The 24,466-nt window shown below is 35.9% G+C and overlaps 1 protein-coding gene across 1 annotated transcript in view; it reads right to left on the bottom strand.

The window, feature by feature from the left end:
* LOC100742593 (brain tumor protein) overlaps window positions 1-24,393 on the bottom strand; it is an 86,039-nt gene extending 61,646 nt beyond the window's left edge. Inside the window, exon 1 of the mRNA XM_003488883.4 lies at window positions 23,121-24,393. The gene's annotated coding sequence lies outside the window, so the exon portion shown is untranslated. The remainder of the gene's footprint in view (window positions 1-23,120) is intronic.
* Window positions 24,394-24,466: the final 73 nt, after the last annotated feature.

Genomic DNA, 24,466 nt, shown 5'->3' with positions numbered 1-24,466 from the left:
TGTTTTTATCAGAATGTTTTAAATAGGCCGCGGGTATTTATGGAAAATCGTAGAGTGCGAAAATAAACAGAACGCGCGTAATGTGCAAAAGTATATAAAATATGCAACGATATAGCACCAATTGTATCGTTTGCCAGATAAAACCAATTTCTGCTGAAGTTTTTTAAAATTTTAACGCTGCATTTCTCTCTAGTTCTTAGGTATTGCGCAACTACCTTTGGTACAGATACGTGTATCATGCTTCGGACAAGAAAATTTCCGACAAAAATATCTCATTCGCAAGATGTCGACGTATTATCCTACTTAACTCGTTAAAAGCCAACCAATGGTTTATCATAACATTACAAGTACGACGATTTCCTTATGCTTCGTGCAACCGCACAGTTCCGATAGATAAATAGCCACGATAATATCGAGCGAATCTTTAGATTTCTCTTTCGCAAGGACGCTCGCTGCTAGAAAATAGAATTGGACGATAAACGTTGATTGGAAAAAATGGCAAACGAAATGTTGCATTTACGGCTAATTACTTATCGGTCTTTCTATCTCGATATTAAAAATCAACGCATTGCTCGATAAAATATTTCTGCTCTTTTGAAATATTGCACAGCGACAACTCCGCTAACGATAACGAAGCTAATCGACATAAAAACGCGATATATCGATAACACGAAACATCCGTAATAATTTCGATTCGTAATATAGTATTGTACCTACACGATTTGCTACAGGAATTCAGATCGACGATAAAGCAAAACGCGAGTATCCTTTTATCGATTAAACGATGATTAACGATAGCGAAGAATGCATAGAACAGTGACATTTCATACGGCGAAAGTAAGTTACATCGTCAGCAACATTCCACTTATCTATCATCTATCGTTTTTACTTTCGCATTGAATATACTGTACGTGGTATTAAATTAGAAACATCTTCGTCATCCTGTTCGCATAAACGTTGCTCCTTTTTGCGCGGCTTATTTCATACACGCGACATATTCAATGTATTATTTAACAAGTCAATAGGATTTAATTATGCATTGTTATTAAATTACGCAAACGTTGTTTTCGATGCAACTTCAGCGAATGAGTCGAAGAAAAATAATTGTAAAAAGCGCGAAACGAAATGAACTTCTTAATACGTACAAACTACATATAGTGAAAATAACAAACACAAGAATAAAATAATCATATCGATTTATACAAATACATCATAGAATTGTTTTTCTTAAATTGTAATTCGCTGTTCGCGTTTTTATATTTACCATGTAATTAATCAAGTCGTTCGATATTACAAATTTATCGTATTACGATATTACTCTTATGTCATACCGTATGCGGTAAGAAAAATATAACAAATTTCATATACTTTGGTTCTCGTGTAAATCAGATCGTGGCAAGAGACAATGGAATATCGTGGCAAAAAGTGAAATAAAAAAAATCGTTAATACAGTAGTCACTTGGTATATGTTCGAAGAAGATATCGTGTAACTCAAATAACTTTTGGCAACCAGAGTTGCGAGAGATTTCGGAGGTCAACTGAATTTTTGTCGAACAGAGCGTCACACATTTTTATATCGCTTTATACGCTATAAAACAAACTTAAACCATAGGTTTAAAACGATCGATCGCATTAATATATTTCTAAAAAAGTTTTAAATAAGCTTTTAAACATTTAAAAAGATATTAAAATACAACGCACGACGTATAGTCTCGAAAAAAGAAAAATTCAAATACTTTTCTCGTCAACGATTCTGGCTGCGAACGTGGAGTAAACAGAATTCCAATATAAATGTTATATTCTATTAATAGTTTAATATATTATACATGTATTTCCTTCTTGCCGCGGCAAACGTTGTTTCAATTAACAATCACGTACACGTCTATTTGTAGCGACGAAACAAAACAAAATACGAGAACGTGTAATGTCACGAAAATAATACATATTGTATTTCAATCGTAAACTAAACACCGAGACCATAAAAATCCTTGGTGACTTGAACAGTCGTAAAACTGCGAGATTATGTTTACAACTCGCGATTAACAGCAATTGACAAAGTTACGCGTGACTATCTCTGTACAAATTGTAAATTACCTCCGGGAAAATAATAAAAACGATATAAAAACCATGTCAATGGCCAATTTAGCTGGAAAGGATTTGGTAGCCATAACGTAGTCAGAAACAATGACACTTCTCCTCGACACAGATTTTCCGCTTCTAATGCAATTTGATTTACGATTCATCGATACGGAGCGACACACAAGATTGCGCTTTATGACTTTGTCGAATGACCGACCGATGATTTCCAGTGTTTCATTTTCCCAAAACATTCATCACACGGATAGACGTATATACAGGGTGTCTCGTGTTAATTCGCGCAATTATCTCCTAAACTATTCGTCGTTCGAGAAAGCAATTATTATCCGATTCGTTATTCAAAAGGAAAAATTTCGAATGAAAGTTACGCTGTTTGGAGGTAGGTGTTTCGATTGTCACAAATCTCACGTAGATGGGCGCGCCTTCGAAATTTCAGGTAACTTTTTTATACAACATTCGATGCAATTTTTAATTCTCTACGGAAAGGTATTTGGATCGAAAAATGAGTAGCTTAAAAGATATTTTAACTGTAATCTTGTAAAGCTTGTCGGAAGCAAGCAAACGGCGTGTAAAAAAATGTACAATTCCAGAAAAAAAGGAACTGAGATCTCCCCGAGATCTCGAAGACGACTCCGCTTAGACAAATTTTCCATTTGAAAGATCTTTTCAAATACTATATATATTTTAGGAGATATTTGCGCGAGACGATCAAAATGAGCCACCCTGTATATGTATACGTATGGTTGGGTGACATGACGTTACGTATATATACTTTGTAATACTCGAATACCAATGAACGTGATAATTAAAACAGCATCATGAAACGCTAATTGCTCAGTTTCGTGTAATCTGTAGAATAACATATTCATTATGTTTGCATCTTATATTAGACAAACAGCGTCGATTTTATAGAAACGCATATGTATACATATGTAGCTATATGTACAATTTACGAATACAGTCAGTGGGAAAAATCTACAGACAACTCTCCTAAATGTAAAATATTATGGTAAAAACGTTAGCTGTATTAATTTGTTGACATATCAAGACACATGCTGTAATACGATTACGAAATGTAATACGATTTATCCACTTTCATCTTGATTAAACTTTCAATTTCTTTTACAAAATACGTCAATAATAATTGTATCGATATGCAAGTATAAATAATTTGGTGACAAAGTGGGTTTTTAGTTTCTTTGGTAAATGTTTGTATCGTATTGAAATATGTGCCCCTCTGCATTCACCGTTTTATAAGAAACTTTTATAGGATTTGTTCGTTTCTACGAAACGTCGGTTAAATAGCATATTTTGCCCATTCGCTCCGACAGCGACACAACTCAAAAATCACGGTCTTAGGAAAAACGAGCTTGAACGTTCTCAACTGTTATGGCTGCGCGATGATGCATTAGCGACACAACCGTTCTCGCATGGTGAACCTTGCAAGTTTACTTATAGAACCCTACCAGTAGAAAGAACAATTTGTTCTTTCTGTGCAAACAACTGAAAAGTTATAAATTTTGAGTTACGTCATTGTTGGAGCAAACGAGGGATTTTTATTATATTTATACAGCTTACGATGAATAATAATCTTTGGTATACGTCCTATTCAAACAGCTGAATATATCATCTACTCTAATCAGCAAGAAAGACAATTGTCGTTTATCGACAACTTTGCGCCGTAGCTTTACGTTTGACGAACGTGCTTTTTACTTAATTATTATGCTTTTCGTTATCGTCAATAAACAAATAACGCTATTTCGTCTGTTTGAATTTTGTATTTTCAAGGATTACCCGAGCAGTTCTATAATTATGGATATTCGCTCTCGTTTGTAAGCAATACTGTTAAAAAGTGTAAAATATCAAAATAATTAATCGATTAGAATTTTAGAATATATGGGAGAATCAAAAATTTGTTAGAGCAATGCAGTAAATTATAATAATTATAACTTGAGTTTTTTAATCCTACTGAAGTCTACTCAAAATCCGAATCTGTATTACAAAATTCTCTGTAGCATACATGGAACCAGATAGCAAAATATACAGTAGCGATATTCTCTTTCCGAATATCTATTTTACATCCAGAACCGAGTCTCTTCGGCCAAACAGCAAATTAGCAATAATACGAATGTGAAAAATTGATCAAAATGGTGATCAAAGACGTGACAAGTATACACAGAGGAGAAGAAAATCCATTCTATTACATAAAATCGATGAGGTTATTATCACAACGTTCAGTGCATACGTATGAGTTCATTACAGCCTAATTTTCCGAACGCTGGTCTAAATATACGAGTTAATGACAAATTAATAATCCCAAGCAATTCCTACCACCTTTTTGTAAAATCAACGGTATAATATGAAATGTAAATTGTTTGTTTAAAATCTCATCGCACCGTTCGTCAAAGTATAGACTGGTTGTAGTCATTATTAGCAAAATGAATCATGGTAATTCCTTTACGACGATGAAAGAACTTGCAGCTGGACAAACAAACAAGCTGAGTCATCAAATAATATCCTTAAATAATAAACTTTGTCCCTTCGTATTTGATGTTTCGTAGATCTTCTATGACTTATTCTTTCAAGTAAAACAATCGTTCTGAAAGGTTTCGGTCATTTTTCACGTTCGTTCGTGTTTGCTTATGTTCCCACGGTGTTGTAATATCTCTGAACGAAGCTGTACTTTCGAGCGATAATGAACCTTCAATTTGAATAGAAATTGGCATCGCATGATATTTGCATTTTGATTATACAGCTCGACTTGACGAAATATTGTTAAAATTCCTGATAGAGAAATTGGTTATCATAGAAAAAATAAGCTGAAAGAGTTTTATAGAAGGTCGCTGGAAATTGCAAAGTGATCGTTCGTTGAGAGAAACCAACGAGAGATTAACCAACGCTCGAGTGCAAGCTGTGGATTGAAAAGTGGAAACGCGAATAGCAAGTAGGCAGGCATACGAGTGACAAAAGCTGCGAGAAAAAGTGGTACTGGAACTTTACAAACGCGAAAGACTAACTAGGCTCGTTTGTATCCATAGAAAGTGGTTTTTATGGTCGGTGCGATCATCAAGCCACAGTTGTTTGCGAGCCAGCCTCGAATCATTGCGATCCGAATCAAACTCGTGACGTGTGACTTTTCAGCGAATAAATATCCCAATCTTGATACTATAATACAATTGCAAATACGCGGATAGGAGTGACGCAAGTAATCAGACGCGAACGAACGCACACCACGCAACCAAGCAGCGATTCGGTCGTGTCCCGTCACCTTTTCAGAATCGATGACGAAGAGTAAATTGATCCATATAGATATATGGCACGCGAAATATACGAACGGTAAATAACATCGGTAAAGATCGGACTCGCACATTTCCAAGCACCTTTGCCAGCTTTATCTGACTTTCCCTTATCTGATCTTTTGATCCTGTTCAGACGCATACGTCTCGGTAAGTTTTTGTGATCCTCTATGGAACAGCTTGTGTCGCATATGTAGTTTATTTTATTTTTTCTCTTTCCGTTAGTCTCGCTATATCGGGAATGGTAAGTTTCCAAGAATCGGGCCAAATTATCTAACTCGTGCTCACTCTACCGTGTGTACATCGGAGATAGAAGTGAGAAGCAACTAGTGCGAGTGAGACAGAATAGGCGAGCTTAACACGGTATCGTCGGGCCTGAGTCGTTTTTTACTCCCAATCGCGTATCACATATTTCTTTGGTTTAATTAAAAATTGTTCGTCAAATACGATCAGGTTTGGTATCGCTCTGGTTGCACGAGTCTCAATAATCCGACTAAGTCGTCATCTCCTAACGATATAATAAAAAATAAAAACAAATATTTTTCTTTTTCCTGGCAATTCCGTAATTCAATATCGGATTGAATTACGTCGATCATAAATAATGCCGAGGCTTGCCTAGAGCTAGTAGTTCCAGGAATTGCTGAGGATCTCCAACCTCAACCCCGAAACTGCTGACCATATATCCGGACAAAGTTTTGGTCATATATCCCGCACACTGCTGTACTATCACGACTGCTATACATATACTGACTATAAAGTATGATCGATCGGCAAACGTAAGAATAATCAACGTAGTAACGTGCTGGATAATATTTATCTTGTTACTGCAGAATCATAGCGATGCACATCTCCTTTCTCGCACGAGTAATCGAACAATTTCCTGAGATATTTTATCGTAGCCTATCAATTTATTATATCAGCCTTAGAGGGTTATTAAATTATGTCTTCATTCTTATTCCCGAGTACGGTTGACGTTACAACGCGCGACGATTTTCCAAGTTGGAACAGAGATATCTAAATTTAAAAAAATCTATGTAAAAACAATCGTGAGAAAATGGAATTCTTACGTCGTCAAAGTTACTGCAATGTTACGGACAAATACTACAGACTGAATATAGTCTCATTAATAGTAACGATAGCGGAAAGTAATCATTATTCCAGTTACATTATCTTATTGTATTCGATAATGTTGGCTATAGAGAGTTACAAGATTATTGCCTGGAAAACAGGTTCTTCTAAATTAGTATACCACGCGTTTATGTAATTGATTTAATTAGCTCGACACCGGTGAATTTATTTCAAGTCAGGATTTTAAACGAGGATGATGCGTTAGAAATGAACAATAAGTTCGGCTTAATGTGACAAGAACAAAGAGAAGAAACATAATGAAGAGAAAGTATGTCAAGGTGGTAAATTTGGACACGAGGATTGACAAAACGTTACGAGGATGTATAATGAATGGGTATGTATCAGCGAGCCGAGCAATCGATAAAATGAAATTACGTAAACGCCATTAGAAACGAAAGGAACGTATAAACAACTGCAATAAAAAATTCTCGACTGTTAATTCTCAAACCACGAGAACATCCTCTATAGCCAACTAAAATATTCAAGGATACTTATTTGTAATAAATAAGAGCCAGCAATATGCGAATAACGTGACGTATCAACCACTATGAACCGTGTCATAATGGAACGCAGAAACTATGGCGCTGCGAGAACAATAGTAATCCGCCAAACGATATGAACAGCGTGTTAAATTCAGGGGAAAGCTTAATAAATCTCAGGCAAATTCAACTCGGCATAGACCACCTGTAAAGCATTTTCAATGCAGAAGCAACATCAATCCTCGAAGCACTCGAACTCTTCAACGACCAGCAAATGAAAAATTGCACCGTATCTTGAACGACTCCTTGAGTGTAATTACAGCGACATAAAATCTGCAAAATGAAAACGAAGTAATCTCGAATATACAAGAACTACATACGGCAATATCCAATCTAGGATGTACAATCGCTATCACTTGGATTCCTGTCACCGAGCATATCAGAGAACGAGGAAGCTGTTAAGAAAGCCACACGCTTTGGACACGAGTCCAAAATGCAGAAAATTATACGAACCGCGTAACAGATTCAAAATCGCCAAGAAACTACAGGGAATATTCAATTCGAAACAAAGTAGGGACAACCTCCTGAAATTTATCGAATCGACAAGACACATGGGACGAGATACGGACATAAACAAAACCCTGGCTTAACGTGCGTGTTGTCGATGCGACGTTAAAGAACGAAAGACGAAGAAGAAACATCTCGCACAATGGCCATTCGCATCAAAATATGTATCAAACGTGTAAAGATCTAGCGGATCTCAGGATAAGCGTTTTTCTTCCAGATGTTACGATCTTGCGGTTGATCGGAGCTTGATCAACGAGGTTCTACCGTGTTGATAAACTCGATTAAAGTCGATCTCTTTGATCTAAATTCAAACACGCGAGAAAAGCTTTGTATGTATTTGAGTAATCGTGGAAGAAAAGTCGAACTCGAATGCTCGAGTACTCGGCTTCTTGAACGGCAGTTCGAGTAACAATGGGTACTCGGATACTCGGGTAGCAAGAGCTCTACTTAAAATCAATGAAAACAGAAGCACAGAATTCAAAAGCGTAGTTTGAGACACATTAGTCTCGCCTATTCTTTGTTTCGTATCTAAAATTATTTAGCTGGATATACGCGTAAAAAGCGAAGTTTTCCTTTCGTTGTACATATTTCTACGCCATAGCAATACAACAAGCGATAGAAACGACGATACAAAACTGAATGCTATTGAAACGAAGAAAAATTTACAAAAGACGATTACTAAATGTTTGCTCGAAGATTGAAGGAATAGATGAGAAGTGGCAACAAGAATTACAATCGTTTATTTACTAAATATACAACGAACGCTGTTAGGTAGACAATGTTGAGACAATGTTACGTTACAACAATGTACCTATGTATATTTCTTAATATAAAATATAGTATTTTGAAATCGTAGATAGCAAAGGCTAAAGAAAGCAAACAAGTCGAGTGGCGAGCTATGCTTGTGACTGCAACGAGTACACACTCTGACATATTTGTCGGTAAGACATACGCATGTACGTCACGAGTAAATGAGTTAAGGAGGTTTGCAATGTTGCTATCCCAACTGTAAAATCTTACAAAGATCAGACGATAGTCAGTCGGTAGTCCGCCCTTCAATATAAACAAATTTTTGGAAATTTTGATTCGACGACAACTTTATTTTGAAAATTTAGATTGGACTAACGCGGACGATCGCGTGCTACGTTAAAATCAAGGAAAAAAGTTCATTGGACGTTGACGCGAAATTTTTTAATTCGGTCGTTACTTTTCTTTTGTAAGGTGGACAAACGAAAGCTTTGGTTGGACAAATGCAAACAGACGAATATTGTCTTCTTTATATAAAAATCTGCGAAGAATTAAAGCATTAATACAAAAAAATCTTAAGTGTTTCGCATGCGACGCCAACCGCTCAAGAAAATATCGAATCGTTCGATTCAATTTTCTCAAGATGTTTTGTTTCAAAAAGCGTCTACTTACTTCTATCCACGACTGTGTACGTATGCGAATATTGATTTCAGATAACACGCGTTTTTAGAAACTAGGTTTTGATTGATTTTCTTTCGACCATGCTAAATACCCGCTATACACGGCAGGAACTGAGATGTAAATAAATATTTGCGCAAATACGCGCATAATACGCGCATAATACGCACACTGAGTTGGCATTCTTTTATAGGCAGCTCGCCGATACAGGTTGTTCGATTAAAAAGGACCGGTTCGTAATTAATCGATCGACTCACAGTCTGAGTTCGGTGTGCCGTCCTTAACCCAGTTCTCGTCGCCGTTAGCCGTAAAATTACGTTCCTCTGGCTTTCGTACGAACCGATCCCATTCGCGTGAACAGTGAAATTAGACGGGACACGAAGGACGGGTAGCAGGGAGAGACTGTTAATCCGAGCATGGTTACTTTCACTTTTTAACCAAGACGCGCGTGGTTAATGCCGAATTCCGAGATTACGTTACGAGGAAATGAAAGTTAAGGCAAATGTCGTAGATCGTACGACGTAGAAATTTGAAGGAAGGAAAGGCATTCGAATCGTCGGACACGTACAAAATTGTCCGCAAACCGTCTGTCACTGCTCGTACCAGATATTTTATCTTGGAAATGTTCGAGGTACGTGTTTGAAAATGATTTCTAGATGTTTTCCATGTTTCATAGCGATAAGTTAACGTATACGTTATCGCAAATAACACGATGATTGCTGTATCGATCGTTAATTCTTAGCGACTAATTATCGTTCGGTTACTTGCTTATACCAACATTGTACAATAATTCCGGTAAGATACGAGTTCATTTTCATGTTCTTGTATCTATATAATCGAAGATTCTATATTGTACGAAATAAACTAAATTACAAGTTTATTATTAAGAGACTTGGAAAGCTACAAATAGAATAAAGCTTTTACGTTGCATTCTGAGAGAATGCAAGATTGTATACCTTGATAAATGTCCAAAACGAATAAAACGAATGCCGTGTATTACGTAACAGTACGAATTCGTCGAATTCCATCCTTACTAATTAATTGCCAATTACTACAACGTCTTCCGATAAGTGTTATCTCGAGATAATAATTTCAGAAAGAATAGGCAATGGCCAGTGAACGTGATGACGAAAGCAGCATTCCCTTCCAAGCAGAAATGAAATTGCATTACGAAATATTAAGGCTGTATCGTATCTTTTAACCTACGCATAAGTATCGTTGTCAAAAGTGTTTCAAATAAATGCTCTTCCATCTACATCTTTATTATCATCAAATTATGCTATTGCATACTTTTATGCCATATTTATCGTTATAAAAATACCGTGAAACCTTCTTATCCAACAACATTTGCTTTACGCGAAACCAAGTCCAATCTCTTGGCCATCAGACTGAAATAAATAAATACATCGCATCTAACAACATCTATTTATGAAATAAGAAAACAAACCACTTCTCTGCCTGCCTTCGGAAGCTACAAAACGATACGTAACGAAGTCAAACAAATATTCTATTCTTAAAAGTACCTGTCATTCTGGAACAATGCGTTATCTTGTGTTCCTCTTTGGCAATTGTTTTACGAATGCGTGGCAAAATAATCGTGGAGCGTTACACGGCTCGAGAGTGAAAATTGTTAAAACATTTGATCCCATATTATCTGGGCAATTAGATGACTTTTCTTTAAAAACAAAGTGTCTGTCAATAGATCGAACGTAATCGAGCAACTGAAAAATGCTGCTCGAGAAGCGACAGCGAACATACCTTTCGAAACGCGTGAGAATATAATGAAAATTGAAAATTTTGAAACGAAAAAATTGAAAAAATATAACGAATGCAATTGAGATATTTCTCACAATATATTCCATGCATAACCTTCGAGTAGAAGAAAATATTAAACATGAAACAGTATATCAAGCATGGAACAGTGGTGTTTCTAAAAATCTGATAGATGAATATCTCACAAACGACTGTAGACTCTAGACACTTACTGAATTTCGTACCGCTCACGTTGTGATTCATCGGCCGAGCGAACGTTAATGTCGTGGCGGAATCCTATTACTTTGTTGCTGTTTGAAAATTTTCAACAGTGTGTTAATTTCACGCTCGTACTTCTTATTCGTATTATTATTACAATTATTTGTGGTTTTTCTTGTTGCTGATATACTTGTCTCTGATACCCGTGAGTATTTACGAGTCAAATATCGTACTTGTGACTTTGTAAAATTCCAAATATAGACACTGAGTAGTGGCCGAATTCTCCTATACTTTATATTTGAATTACTTTTTTTCTATATGTTTTATCGGATACCAGGATATCCTGCTGCAGTATAAAGAAAAAGAGATGGTTCGAGCCATAAAAAGGATTGGAGAGAAGAAAGTGGAGTACATCAAAGCGGCAAACCACTTTCGAGTAGTCACAAATGTGCTGTAGCAAAGTTGGATACTTGGATTTGCGACTGGCGTAAATAGTTATCTTTTTACGTAATTCTTCTAAAATCTGATTTTATTACCAAAGAAGAATAAAATAAGAATAAAACTATTTTTTGTTCGTCCATACCATAGTAGGTACTTCGTACTTGGCTACTTTCCTCTGTTGATAAATAACTCGTATTAAAAAGACTGTTGCTTTTCATTTTCTCTGAGGCTGTTCTCACGCTATAGATTTCCATCGAGGACCTTGAAGTATTGATAATATTATTGATCGTCTGGGGGCACCCTAAATGTTATTGACAATGAAAATCAGTCAGCTATATATTAGCCAGCCTGTACCTAATCGTTGTAAGCCATTATAATACTCGTTGTTGATAACACACATAAGTAGTCGACTTATATAACGGAGCAAATGCTGTTTCACAAACAGAAGTTCCACAGAATATCGATCCACCCGTATGGAATGTATTATCGATACGCTGTATTCGCAAATCTAAGGCTACGCACGACTTTTAAACGAACGTACGATCGTAGAGACACAGTTCTTCCGAGTAACAGTTGCAACACGCGGAAATCGACGAGCTAGTCGGTTTATGGTGCAGTAGTTACGCGGAAGTTCGAATCGCATCGTCGCATATGACGTACCGCGACGCTTTCGCACGTAATACTTTTGCACGACTGGTAAAAGTAAAATGATCGCAATAGTTCTAAATGGTAAGTAAAAAGTAGACTTTACACGCAGCTAGACTCTACACGTACTTATCTAGGACAACGGAAAAAAGTTACGTACGTATAGGCGATACGTGCGATTTTTCATATTTCTGCGCCAGATTTACCGCTCGCGTAAATTTAACAGTCGGATCGCAGATTTTTACGCAAACTCGTATTTTTACGGACGCGACTCAAAAAATTAATCTCGAGCAGGTATTTATTCCATGCATTAAATATTACGAGAAGTATTATATTTGCGATATTTTATATTCCATTGCGTATTACGCGCGTTCTGGTTTTTTCAAACTTTCCCGTAAATAAATGGAGATCTATTAATAAGATCGATCGATCAATAAGATTAATTCACAGTTGCGGATTACTCCGCGCTCAATATTCGTTGATTTGTTAAGATAATAATGACAACAAAAAATCTATTGTTATTTAGAATGTACACGTATATATTGTTATGTATATATAGTGTATAGTGTTATGTTGTTATAACATAACATTGTTGTAACGTTATAAATAAGGTTTCGGGTATTTCGTTATGTTTATTCATTATACGTCATTATCATTTTTAACAATTACTAAACACTTACAACGGAATAATTCATAATTATAAATTAATCCTAATTATCGATAGTGCGCAGATTTGTGCGTACTCGTGGGAAAGCTGAAAGTGCAGAAATGCATAGAATACTCGTATACTTCTACATATTTTACAACGTCAATTGTATTTCTGTTTCTTATGGAAAACCGAAGGAATCGATCATTCAATTGGAATTTTATGGAAATGCGATACGTCGTAATAAATTTTATTAAAGCATTAAAGCATTTCGTTTGACAACGTAAAAGACGCAAATGAATTCAAATATTATAGGAATATTATACGTGATTCGATGTGGGAACAGCCTTGCTTCGGTTCGAAGTCACGTTACGAGCGACAGGACGAGTTATGAGGTAACAACACGCATGGGAAGACATACCCTTTCACTTTGGCATTTCACTCTCACGGGAGCAGAGAACCTCTATTCCGATGATACGAACTGACGATCAGCGAAAGCGTAAAAAATAATTACGGTAAGCAAATTGTCATCGAGTTCCAAATCTCTGTCACACTTCCAAAACTACTTACTTTTTAAAGCGTAAGTCTCTTTCCAATTTTTTATGTTTTTCTAAATTTTCTATCAAAATAAATACCTACAGATTTGTAACAGTTGAAATCCATTCCAAAACTATTAAAAATTAGAAGAAAGTAGCAAATTTGTAATGTTTGCCAATTCAAGTTTGTTAAATTTGAATTTTAAGTTTAGATTGTAACATAAATTCACGCTGTTTCTCTACACATCGTATTACGTATTCTTGTGACAAATGCAAAAACAGGACAAATTTATATTAAAACCCAATATTAATTTTTTTACCACATCTTTTATGAAAATATATTTACATACGTAATTGGCAGTACGGCAAAACAACACAAGATACATGAGATGAAAAAGCTAGAACTCCTCGTAATAATTAATCTACTCGAACAGACAAGTTTTTTACGTTGTCGATGAATATTAATTATTAGTAACACGTAACGATTAGTAACAATCGACGCTGGTCGAATGAAATCGTAGTGGTAGTCGAAAAAAAATTAGAGTCACCGATTACCAACAAAACCGGGGTTACCGATAAACAAAAATTCCAATTATTTATATCAATAGTTACTAACTAAGACTAAATTTGCATGATCGACGATTATCATTAGCTCGGAAATCAGAACAATTACAAATTAATATTTTCTGATGGTTTCGTTTTTTGAAAAATTTCCTTCTCACTTATCGATAAACCGACAACTTCCATTCGAGTGAAAATGTCTACTCGATGACTTTTTTACGTAAAGTGTTCAAAATAACCGTTACTTTGGATGTCTGGTTCCGAGTGGCTCGTATGTATATAATGTTGGAGAAATAAACGAACGAATTGAAAGCCAAGAGGCTTCAGCGAGAATGCGTTTCCAAGTAGACGCGATCAACGTCAGAGATATGTAAGTAGTTAGAGCACGTAACCGTGGTAACTTTCCCACAGTCTAGTGGGATCGAATCGCGATTAATATAACCCGCGCTAATACGCACGCTAGCCCAATGATCTCGCACGAGTACAACGAAACGTAATTGGCTTTCTTACTGTCTGTACAAGGTTACGTAAGATACAACACAACAACAGCTCGCCGGTAGAAGTCTATACGCGAGCTTTCGAGCACGATAGCGAGACACTTTCGTCTCTGTGAGCGAGCAGATAAGCCGAGGCAACTGTTCACCGGTGCAGCAGTGCAGTGCAACAGTGCAGTGTAGCAGCAGCGCAGTGACAACCGTTTACTTTCGCTGCCTAAGGCCCGTCCACACCGTGTCGCTCCTAAATAAGGATCGATCGGTACAGAAACGGGTTCCGTGCGAGGTAATCTCGTTAATTAGACACGCCATGGTGAGCGTATCTATCCTGCGAAACCGTGTTATGCGAAACTGTGCCGGTTTCTCTTACTCCGAATTTTTGTTTCGGTCAACGTGCGTAAAAACCGTTTCCTAAAATTCGTGGAACTGCAGATTGAAATCCTGAGATTCGAAAGGTCGTGCATTTGTATCCGATTGCGTAACTTTGCCATTAAGGAGTAAGCACTCTGATTAAGCTTGTAAAATGTGCAGCCAATAAAATACGACAAACGCGTACATACAGCGAGAGGACAACGCGATTTTTACACTTGGAACATAGAAATAGAAAGACAAATATCGTTTATATTATCGAATATATTCGAATATATCGAACTGTATATTATAGACAGCCACTTGTTCCATTAATGCATTCGTAACCGATGTAATCGCATAATGCCATGCAGTATCATCGGGTATCTCGCCGCATGGCCGATGACGACACGCGTATGTCATCGGTATTTTCAATCAAGTCTCGCTCAATTATAAGCATAAATAACGTTTAGACCTATTATATGCATGTTGTACAATTTTCTCATTCTTGAAATAAGTACCATTGCCTTTCGCGTGTTTCTCTTCTTGAAATTTTGGTCGTTCGACGTCGAGATTATTACGGATGTTCGATGACATACCGCGTATTCACGACTTAATAACTTTTTTTTTCACATTGATTAGGTTCGTTTGTTTTTTTATCGTAAATGCAAAGAAAAGTTTTCAGTCGTTCCGGAGAAACGATAGCTTCCGGCTTTACGATAGCTTCGTAACATAAACTGGACATTGTACATAGATACTTCCGAAAATAGTCTGCTTTAAAGTACAAAGAAACTGGACTTAAAAGATAATTATTTCGTCCTGACGCAAGATAATTATTTATTCCTGACGCCACTAATACGCGAGCGTGAAACGTGTATAATGTTCTGAAACACCTAAAAATGTACGATTCGCGGATATAAACGTTGTTGAAAATACACGCGACGACCTGTAACGAAAATTACGGAACCGGAATATTTCATCGAAGAATGATTTAAAAAGAGTTCTTTTCGAAGAGTGGAAAAATATTTCATTAAGGTATTCATCGATCTGATAAATTCAACGAGGCGACGGCTTCGAGTCGTAATAAAATCAAAAGGAAACTCCACTGGGAATTAAGATAGTTGAAATATCGAAATAATTAATTTGAAAAGTGACTCTCTCCTAGATATTAGATAAACCTCGTTAGAATTTGTCCTCTTTTAGATATTTGCTAATATTTTCATAAACACATCTTTGTTAAGAAAATTATTCTCCAGACTTGTAAGAATATGCGCGTATTTTTTATTTTTTCAAATTATATCAACAAACAACGTTCCATCGTAATTTTGTTCAGATCAATTACCGTACGAATAATTTTTACTTTGGCTGTAACTACACGCTGCTTGCTCTGCCATGGTCGATAATAAATTTCAGCCACTTACATAAATCCGGAACTTTGATTTCACTTCTTTGAAGGCTTACATTACACGTAAGATCGTTTACCGGAGCGCGAATATAACTTCAACTTTTAATTACACTTTCTGTTTCGTCCTTTAATCGTCGAAAACCGGAAACTAATTAGCACAGTTGAAGTATTTCCGATGTTTTACATTATTTATCCAACACGTTAAAAGCAGTGGGTCTCAACCGATGCACCTCCGGAATTAAGCATTCCAATTTTATCAAGAGTCGAGTAGAACTTTTATAAATATTTACATTATGTTACATTTTACAAGTTCTTTATTCAGCTTTTAACTTCTCTAGATCTTTTCTTCTCTATTTTAAATGAACTTTGTGCGTCGACACTTTAACTCTGTAGTAAAATTGATCTTGTAATTTTATATTCCATCAGCGAAAGTTCTAAAGGATCATACTTTTTAACAGACTTTTAGGCTAAAATATAAGAGATGAAATTATATTTTTTAACAGCACTATTTAAGGAATTAGAGACATATAAAAAAAAAGAAATTTCCTATCTGTGCAAAAATTTACGAAATAAATTTCTCAGTAGATAACTTCATTTTGTAAATGTTTTGTAGAAACAGAGAAAATAGCGAAAGAAATTGCTGTTCAAAACTATGATTAAACAAAGTAATCCGTCCCTGATTTTTAAAAAAGAAGCTTTACGGTTACAGTTTTCACGAAAATAATAGCTCTTTTCGATTAAGGTATCCTTTCTTTGTTCTTACGTAAATCTGTGATCTATCAGTTTTATTAAAAGATACGTTCATGCATACTTTTACGGTTATAACCTTGGTGATTTCGATATTTCGAAAATTTTCCTTGTAATCTCGAAAATATTACGTGACTTCGAGAAGATGAACTGCTGCGCTAAAGCTTTCAACGATAGCAAGAAGATGGTAAAAAACGATACAAATAAATGTTTATAAATGTTCGACCGTACAAGAAGGAAATACGTGCTACGAGGAAGAATGCAGCTTTCAAATCATACATTTCTAACGTACGTCGTACGCTTTGGGAAAATGATCGTTCGGCTCTGAGGAAAACCGGTTTGTCTCGTAACAGAGGAGGCCTGGAAACTCGGGCCCAAATATTTCACGCGTCATTCAGGAATGCAACTCACTTTCTGAAGGTAAAGGTCTAGAAGAAACTGAAAAGATCGTTACGCAAGAGATTTCTTGGAATTGTCAAAAAAGCTGTGAAAAGGAACGAAAATTTCCAAGATTTAAAATACGACTGTATTTCCTGTGTTTTTTTTACCGAAACCGTGTTTCGGTGTTGTACTTTTATAAATATCTAATTAGAAAAATTCAATAACGTTACGCGCCAACATTACAAATTTATTAATCTATATATCTATAGAATATTATCGATGATTGTTATAAATTGTCTTCTGTTTTCTATGATTAAGTCCTCCGGTATTTTACTCCAACTGTAAGCAGACCTTTATGCAAATTCATATTTTTATAAACACAAACTTTCATCCAGTTTTGCGATTCCAAATTTGAATGACAATCGTATAACTATCGTAAAGGTCATGGTACTTACGACGTGAGAAATTATTTCGTACTATTCGCAGAGATACGTTTCGCGTCAATGTTAGTATAGATACCGATTCCGTGTACGTTATATAATATCTTAACGATTCAATCTTGTGCTAAAATAAGACAATCGATGATTAGAAACAAGCGTATATAATGGATGCGCTAATTATTCGCAACTACATACCTATTTCGTATTCACGAATACATATTAAACACTTCCTGACAAACGAACTGTGCGTGATAATTCAGACACCTTACGCGTACTATGAATTTCTAGAGCGTATCGAAAAATAAAATTTACGAGTTGATAAGACTTTATATTAAATTTTCATAACGTGAAATTGATTGTTCAATAATAGACGAGACTTCTCTTTATCGTGAAAAATGGTCTTGGCCGGTTGATGAGTATCGAATATATACAGTGGCTATAAAAAGTATTTGTACAACACCTTTGTATTTATCGTAGCATTTATATAATAATTACTTAAAGCCACGTATATTAAGTTTCACTTTCTCCGCTATTATTAGTACGAACATAATATACAAATACTATGATGAGTATCGAATATGTACAGTGGCTATAAAAAGTATTTGTACACCTTAAGGTCACATATATTAAATTTCACCTCTGCTAGTATTCTTTCTCTGTTATTATTGATATAAACGTAATATACAAATACTAATATATGATAGTAACGATAATAATAATATTAATTTATTTGTGCTTTAGGACCATAGCGTATTACGAGGAGGTTGTTACATTTATTCCCAGTTTTTTACACTATATCATATTGTTACATTGAATCTTTTTTTCTACCCTATATTGGTATTTTGTTGCCTTATGGCACATTACTTCTTTTCATTCTAATGCATAGAATACACGCACTAGGATAATTATATGTATTTGTATCTACATCTATATGTACATTGTATTTACATCTATATCTCCATATGAAAGTATCTTTTCCATATATAAATATTAATATAATGATACAAATATTATATTAATATTATGAAAATGTAATGTAAAAGCTGATAAAAAGGAACGTTTCATAGGAAGATAAGAGTATGCACGAAACTCTTTGTAGCCACTGTCTGTAGCCACTGGAATAAAACTTCTTCACAACGATATTAAATTGATCGATTAGCTCCATCATTTACCAGAATCCTTTCCAGCTTAGAGGATTATTTGCTTCTTTCAATATGAGCTTACTTATCAAATTTATTTGTATACAAGTTTAGCAATTTTCAAAGTTTAATACAATTAAACGAACACTTTCAGAAGACTCCATACAACGATAAACAATTTCCCGTGGGTAAACATTAGTTGTAAACGAGCGAACAAACTAAGAGAGAAAATTACCCGCAAGAGTAATTCTTTAAAAACGAAATACCGATATTCCGGTTGTAGCACATTCATTGATGGATTAAACATTTCCTCGGCCAGTTCAACGAATCTCTAATGAAATGGAAACTGATTAAACGCGCTTACGTAACACATTAGCGACAATACATTAATCGCAACGACACGTTGAGAAAAACAATACAGTAGGTACTTATTGATCCCGAACTCTATATACTATATTATATGTAGTATGCGTTTACAACCGATTGAATTAATACGACGATATACCGAAGATTCGATCGATCGGAGATTATATTTATATTCAATTTAAATTTTATTACGGAATATAGTTTTAAATTTTACAAAGCTTATTGGAAGAACTGAAAAAAAAATAAAAATTTCATTTGTGTTTCAAAACTATTTGTATCCCAAAAAGATCCAGTCCCGTATGGGCAACAAGCTAATCTAAGAAAAATTTAGAAAACTCACTTGCTTTTATTACTGTTATATAACTTCATATATTACTCCGATATTAATAAACGTATAAATGTAATGTTAATTAAAATAGAATATCGTAAAAATTGATTATTAATTGGATTCTAATTTGTTCTTTGCATCGTGCCATGACTTATGATTATCTGAGGATAAATTATAACAGTACGTATGTACGTTGAACGCGACGTGACATACAGTTATCTCGTATAAAGTATATTTACGCGGAATCACGTAAAAATGACTCACTGCAATGTTATGTAGCGTATATCCCCGTGTTATGAATGAAACGATTCTATAGGCTCGATGAGCTTATCAAGAATTCCCTTCCATTTTACAAGAATCACGATCATTTACAGATGCAAACGATCCACTTCCATTACCGTTTTCCCATATTCCAGCATCGTACAATATATGCTACCTACTTGTAGCAGTAAATTATTTCGTTTAAATTGTTCAGAGTTTAAGATTCGACGTGCTAGTAGCGATAGACCGAAACATACTATACGTAAGAAATATTTAATTTTCGAAAAATAAATTCCGTTACGTTCCGTAACCTTGGCATATAGCAAAATCTATCCCTGGGTCAAGACGGCCATCAACTGTAAAAATATAATTCGGATGGCAATAATCTCGAAAAACTGTCATTAAACAAAGCATTTTTACTTTGCCGTCAAGGCCCTTCTTTGCTACAAAATATGTTTCAGGTCCGGAAATTCCTCAGGGTTATCGCTCAAGCAGGTAGAAAATGGGAAAAGCGGATTTTTCTCACGTTTAACGGTCATTTCTACCCCCTAGCAACCGTTGGTAGGCAGACCATATTCAACTTTTTTTCTGGTAATGTTACCCAAATCATTTATATCGTTGGAATTTTTTGGTCCATAAAATTCACGCGAAAAAATATAGCAACGTCGTTAATGAGCACCGTGGCAGCTTTTTAAACAAAATGAAGCAGTTGCGGTTTATCACATCAGTAGAGCGAATGAAATTTACAGAACAAAAACGATAACAGAGATATTAGAATTTAAATAATATTCTCATTATAAACAAATTGACTTTGTTCGAGGTGTTTGTTTTTGCCGCCGTTCGGTTTTGATTCTTCCTAATATTATAGCTGCATCTAATATTTCTCAACAGTAGGCGCTGTTCAGTCGTTCACTGACAGAAACCTCGTTGTGTCGAAAACGAAAGAAATAAATACAGGCGGCCTCCGTCGGCGAACGTGCGTTATTTCATTCGCGAATGAATCACCGATTCGAGCGAGACACTCGAGGGCATAAGTATAAAATCAGAGTTTCACGAAAACCTCTTTAACTCTAAGAACATTTATTGCTGCTTTCCGCGTTTTTAATGAAATCCAATTGCGTACGTACTACGAAGGTAATCGCGCCAACTGCAATTCACTTAATACTTTTTAATCGCTGTCATTATTATTATACTTAAAGGGGAGAACAGTTGCTGAAAATTACATCGTTTTCAGATATTTACGCGTAAATATCCAAGAGACCAATAGAAAAAAGTAACGAATCAGCGCACGAAAAAACGATATAGAATTAGCTTCAAGAATTATAAATAATGATTATTACCTGAGAACAAACGTAGAAATCTAAACGACTTGTTACAGGGCAGATAATAAGTAAGAATATCGTAAACATATTGTACTTCTTAAAAATGAGCAAATTAATTTAAGCACGGAAGGAATAATTAATGTTTGTTTTGGTTTCGTATTTGTATCTTGCACATCGAAGTAACGATAGTCATTTTCCGTTTATATAGATGTAATTGCTGAATATCAAACATCATAGTGTTTAATTATAAATGAATTTAATGATCAACCCACGTATGTTATACATTAACGATATAATTTTGTTACCATCGATGTAAAATAATACTTAACAAATAAGAGCATGTGAAATAGCGTAACGAGCGTTATACGTATCGATGCATGTATCGCTAAATTTACGTAATTTCGTACGTATCAAACATTGTAATATACTTTTGTACACAAAGTAATCCATTATAAAGAGAGTAATAATTTACCGATTGATTTAAAATCAATTTCCTTAACAAGGTTTTGAACGATTAAATCGATCGGATCATAAGATTACCGAAATTTCACATTATCGCGTCAAAGTATATAATTAATGATTATACTTTTGAGTAATTATCCCCTGTCACCGGCACACGATAAACATCGCGTATTTTTCAATCGCTGCAACGTCTAATTAAGCTCTGCTTGCTACGTGATAACGTATCCACTAGTATGCATAACTTTGCAACGTGGTCAATTTTCAAAATGACATAGAAACGACAAGAGTTTTATTTTGTCTCGTACACGAACGTGACATTCGACAATAGCAGATCGTTTTACAAAACAATGATCGTAATTCTATATGGAGGTAATATGGTGAAAGCGATTTCATAAATGAAACGATAACGTTACACACGAACAGAGTTCTTAAATTACCAACTACATTGTCATAAAGAATATTGCGAAACAATCGATATTTTCTATCTCTACCAATTTGCTCCGATTTGCAATTACTTGTCTTTTATTTTAGAAATACCAGAATCTTCGCTATTTTTAATATCTAAATTCGTGATCTTTCAACTTTCTTAACATTCACGGAATATTTGATACTGGTGTACATTAATCGCTATTATTTTTCCGTCAGATTTTACGAAAAATAAATGAATAATTTATGAATAATTTCGGCCATTCTTGAACCACTCGGTTTTATCAAATTATATTTCTTAGATTCAGTAGGAGGTACCATTTGCAATAACGAAAGAATTCAGAGTGCTACGATCTTCCCAAGTATTTATGTCGTAACTAAAAATACGTGAAATGTTTGAAATACATGTGATTTCGTAATTGGCACATAAGATAACGGAAAAAATAATAAACAGAATTTTTTCTGCCGAATAGTAAATAACGTAAATTACGATTTGTCTCGATGATCCTACCGTAGCAAGGTTATTCTCGAATATTCCTAATCTTTGCTTCTCTCTCGCTTTAATGGAAACAAATCAACAAACACTTAACGAGAACGCCACAGGATATCAAAGTGCGCAGAAAAGAAATAACGGTTTACAAGGTAATCGGCTCAAAATATTTTCCGGGTTTTTCGTTTGACACAGTTACGGTCGTCGTACTATTGTATACACAGTAGCTTGGGAAAATATTCGAACAGTCCTCTAGAAACTTATTTATATAAATATCGTACAAAATTTTAAAACCTAACAAGACACGACTATCTTGATGATATTCAATTTTGAAAGCAGGTTAAATTTGAAGCAATTTCAAACTATATATAAAAAGTACGAGACATTTATTTAAAGAATACGCTTTACAAAAGATCACCGAAGCATTTGATTTATTCCGTAAGATTTATTCGCTATATCGTTAATTGTATTTTTCAAATTACTATTCATGCTGTATACTAATTTTTCCACTAAGAATATGATTCCATAAACGTCTCGTAAAGTCTATGTACACCTTTGGATTGCATTGGAACGTTGCTACGATAATCACGATGGTCGTGTTCTATCATAATAGCAAGGAGATTTGAAAAATATATTCAGAAAAAAGACTCTGTGTCGAGCGTTCGAATACTTTCGCAAATGTTTACATTTTACTAGTCCAATAAAAGATACGTACTCACCGTAAATACGAGGATAATCCGTACGTAGTCGAACGGAAGAATGCTGTTTTGCGATCAAAGAATCCTTCGACTCAAGCATGCACCGTGTACTCGTGGCACATGTCACACAAAAACGTATCAAGGAGGAAAAATAAAGGCGAACGAAGAGCCGGCGTACTATAATCGAGGAAAGATGGATCTCGTAGTCACTTTCGTCTTTATTCAGCTATTCTGTTCCACCATTTAGCACGCGCATCAAGATCGGTTTCTCGACACGTACGCGTAACGATTAATCGCGGATAATTGCGCGCCTACCCTTACACAACGGTCGTTAGGTTAGGTTGCCGGTTAGGTTAACTACGCACGCACAAAACTGCCAACGGAAAATCCAATTTCTGTCCGTCGCTGTTCGAGATTGTCGTTCGACCCACAGGCTTCGGAACGCGAGAACGAAAGCACCTTGAAAAATACACACGCGCGAAGAACGCCGTATTTGTTTAGCACTTAGGTCGAATTTCGGCGTTGATTTCGAGCGAAACGATACGCGAGAACGACTTTGCAACGTACACAAAACCGAGCCGATTTCGGTAAAAAAGATTTTGATAGGAACAGGAAATTTCCTCCACTTTCTCCACTTAAAAGCGAAATCGTCGCCAACTAACTTCCGGTAGGGCGAGCACGATATTATTTCGCTGTTTGCCTGTTTCCTTTGTTTTCACCGGCAAGCCGGTGCACCGATGCACGCTTTTTCTTTCGATGTTCGTAGAACTCTGGTTCTTCCGTTCTTCGTTCCTCACGGCTCGGCCGCTGCTGCGTGACTGACCGTTTGCTGCCTTTACTAGACACACCGCACGAGGCGCGCCGAAGGCAAACGAAGGGGGACCGACGGTTCGTCGATCGGAAACGACCCTCGGGTTGAGGGAGCCTTCCTTTGTTCAGGCGAGACCATGCAGCATGGCTCGCAACGTACTTTCTCTCTTTCTCTCCCTTTTTTCCCTTCCCCTTTCCCTCTCGCTCGACTCTTCCTCTCTATTTTTCACCTTCCTTTTCCACTTTTATTTCTTTCTCTTCCTTCTATGCACCACGGTTCTTTCTTATGTTCCCCGCTCGCTACGATTCCTATCTCACCTCTTTATTTTTCTTTTTTCTTTCTCTTTCTCTCTCACTCTCTCTCTCCCTCCCTCTCTCTCTCTCTCTCTCGCACAATTCTCGCGCTTCACAGCCTGCAATGCGAACGATCACACGGTCTGTTAGTAACTGAAACGACAGCGACGGTCACACACGGCGTCCCGACGTTGGTAACGATGGCGATGGCGGAGGCGGAGGTGATGGCGTCGGTGGTGGTAGCGTCGGTGGAGGTAGCGTCG

Source organism: Bombus impatiens, unplaced genomic scaffold (assembly GCF_000188095.3).
Source record: "Bombus impatiens unplaced genomic scaffold, BIMP_2.2 scf_0296, whole genome shotgun sequence".
In the NCBI taxonomy this organism is placed as follows: Eukaryota; Metazoa; Arthropoda; class Insecta; order Hymenoptera; family Apidae; genus Bombus; species Bombus impatiens.
The sequence above is the reverse complement of the archived record's forward strand: the minus strand, read 5'-3'. Positions and strand labels throughout refer to the sequence as shown.